Genomic DNA, 3,568 nt, shown 5'->3' on the forward strand with positions numbered 1-3,568 from the left:
TATGAAAATCAATACCTAAATTAACATCCTGGCTTAATGTTGGGATAACGTAGGATTCAATAGGCCTTATTTTATTACGGTAGTGAATATTGGTATTTTCCCACTACGGGACATTTATTAATATTGGCCGTTTGAATATTTTCCGAACATTTTTTAAATTGGTGAATGCTCATAAATTTGGCAGCTGCATTTGCACCTAAGCAACTTACAAATGCTCCCGAATCAAACAATTTAAGATAATTCTTTTCTCTTATAATGATACCGGTATACAACGAATCATCGGAGTTAAAAAATAAAGCGGCTAAGTTTTTCCCAGGCATTGGTAACACTCTTGCAAAATAACTTCAACCGAACGGTTGAACGCCTTGAATTCTGTTCGGTCGTCGTTATAATTTTCCATCTGATAAGTAGAGGTACGAATGGGTGTTGTATGGTGACTGCACTAGCTTGCTCTTGCTCTTCCCGAACTTTATTATTCTCCTGAATAGGTGTTGTGAATTCCGTTTGAGAATAAGCTTCCTTAACTAATGGTTTGTATTTTATGGATGCATTCTTAGCATCCAGCAGACGGTTTTCCGTCGGGTTACACCGAAAGCATTTTATTTATTTATTTATTTATTTATTTCTCTTTCGCCATTGGTTATTTTAATATTACATGGCTACTATACAATCTATCTTACATACTACTTAAGAAATGCCTAACCAATAAGACCCTAAACGCTTGTTTATCTGAGCCCCACTTAGTTCGGAGGCTAGGCGGCAAAGTATTAAAAAATGATAATGCTCTATCAATAGGCTCGTTCAAAAGGTAATTGGCCCTACGACAAGCAATCCGAAAGGGAGCAAACGAGCGAAGATCCCTCTGGGGCACATTGAAGTTTATAAGCTCCAATAACATGGGGCAATCAATGCTGCTAATTACTATGTTATTAATGAAAGTTAAAGCTGCCACAGTGCGCCGATCCTCAAGTGTACATATGTGGAGCAGAAGGCACCGGCTGTGGTATGAGGGTAGAGGATCCACAAACCTTAAAGGGAGAAGAGCAAATTTTAAAAATTTTTTCTGCAACCGCTCAACTCTATTTGAACTTATTTTATTTGCGCCGGACGAATGCGGCGTAAACACTAAGCTTCGCGTACGGGCTCTTGAATTGGTCTGTGTGCCGCTTCACAAAACCCAACATGGCATACGTCTTAGGCATTATAAAGTCTAAATGGCTGGAAAATTTTAAATTTGAGTCAAAAAGGACGCCAAGATCAACCACCACCTCCTTGAGCTGCAGGTCATGGTTGCCAATTGCATAGGAAGTACATAAGTCTAGCGCCCTCTTATTGTAACGAATGAAATGACATTTAGCTAAATTTAGAGGAAGGAGATTGAGGGCGCACCAAGAAGAGACTCGGCGCAAATCATCTAGTATATAGCTATCCCTAATGTAGCTAATGGCCTTAAACACTTTAAGGTCATCCGCGTATAACAAAAAGTCCGAATAAAGAAAGCAAGAGGAGATGTCGTTGTTGAAAATGATGAATAGGAGCGGCCCCAAAGAACTACCTTGCGGGAGGCCAGATGAGGCAATAAAGGGACTCGAGGTGGCATCACCAATGGGAACGTGGCATGGTCGGTCTGCCAAATAAGACTCCAACCAACTTAACATGGAGGAATGAACACCTAATCTGAAAAATTTCGCAAGTACGGCTGCATGGCAAACTTTATCAAAGGCTTTAGAGAAGTCCGTATAAACGGCATCGACCTGACATCGGCGTTCAAAGGCTTCCAGGCAGTGCTTAGAGAAAACCACTAAGTTGGTTGTGGTGGATCGCCCAGGCAGGAATCCATGTTGATTGTGAGAAATAAAGTTACGAATCAAAAAAGTTAGCTTTTTGGTGACAATACGCTCAAGTAACTTGGCAATATTACATATCTTGGCGATAGGCCTATAGTTAGTGACGTCTGCCCTGCTGCCACCTTTATGAATGCGCGAGATCGAGGTTATTTTCCATCGAGAAGCAAACTTACCCGATGATAATGATAAAGAGAAAAGAAGTTGCAGAGGTGTAGTTAAGGATGCAATACCCTTCTTAATGAAGAATGGGGAGATACCATCTAAATCAGGTGTATGCGACTCATTAAAATGACTAGAGGCCTCAACAATGTCACAATCTAGAATGTCCAAGCATCCAACCTCAAGAAGAGGCAAAAGTTTTTTGAAGTACCTCCCGCTCATCCCAAGAGACCTTCGGCTCATGGTTTAAAGCAAAATATTTCGCAAAAAGCTCAGAAATGCCCTTATCGGAGTTAGCTGCCAAACCACCATAAGACATGGAAGAAGGTATATCAGAGGATGATTTTTTCCCATTCACAAACCGCCAAAACGCTTTAGGGTTGGATATGAGGCTCGCTTCAACATCAGTAATATATTGGTTGTATAGAAATTTATTGAGGAATTCAAACTCCCGCTTATATTGCCGGTACAACTCACCAGCCATTAGTTCCCCTGTCTTTAGAAATCGCTTATAAAATTTATCCCTTCTATTCTTTAAGTTTTTTAGGCAGCTTTAACGACCTTCGAACTCTAACGGAGGCATTATTGTCGATAATATTGAAAAGAGCAATCAAAAACTTGGTATAACAATCACCAATCGTGCCATCCGAAAAAAGGGAAACCCAATCAAAACTTACAATAGCGTTATTAATAAGTGAAAGGTTAGACTCATTAAAGTGATAATAAGAAATAGGTGAGAGGGAAGGCAGAAAACTATAAAATTCGATGTGTATCAACAATGGCTTATGGTGCATATCACACGGACTTAATGGTACATTACAAATTTCTACTTTACTATGAACTACATTATTTAAAAATATCAGATCCAGAATTTTCGATAAATCGTTATAAATATTATTTACTTGGGAGAGGCCCATGCTAAAGATATCATCCAAAACAACGATTTCATGCGATTGGTTAACATTGCTGGGTAATATGCCAACGGACTCCGGGTCCCAAGTCCAAACAATAGAGCTCAAGTTGAAGTCGCCAGCAACCATCAGAGCCGTAGGGTCCTCCATGCTACCATAGACACTGGCGATATTTTCCATATGCGCTTGATAAGTACTGAATGCGCTGTTTGGCGGGATATACGATGCAATGATGATGAAAGGGCCCTGAATGCCCTGGATTGAGACGGCTAGCTGGTCCAGTATAGGGTCGCCAACCTTAAGGCTAACCACCGTGGCCAACATGGATCGGCGGATAGCAATAATCCCACCACCTCCTCGCTCACAATGGGTGCTGGATGAATCACGGTCTTTTCTAAATACTTGAAACAATTTGGGTTCAAAGAACTCGGAGGAACTAAAGTTGCTATTGAGCCATGTTTCAACGAGAACGATTACATCAAAATCACAGACTGAAGAGTTCAAAAGCACCATGCGGGATTTGGTCCGCATTCCAGATATATTTTGGAAGAAAACTCTTAAGCTCTTATTAGAGCCCAAGGCACGATCCATGCAATCCACTGAAGGAATTGGGCGGGAGTGTGGTATATGTAAAGGCACTGGCAGGGTCCT

Source organism: Drosophila ananassae (assembly GCF_017639315.1).
Source record: "Drosophila ananassae strain 14024-0371.13 chromosome 4 unlocalized genomic scaffold, ASM1763931v2 tig00000054, whole genome shotgun sequence".
Lineage (NCBI taxonomy): Eukaryota > Metazoa > Arthropoda > Insecta > Diptera > Drosophilidae > Drosophila > Drosophila ananassae.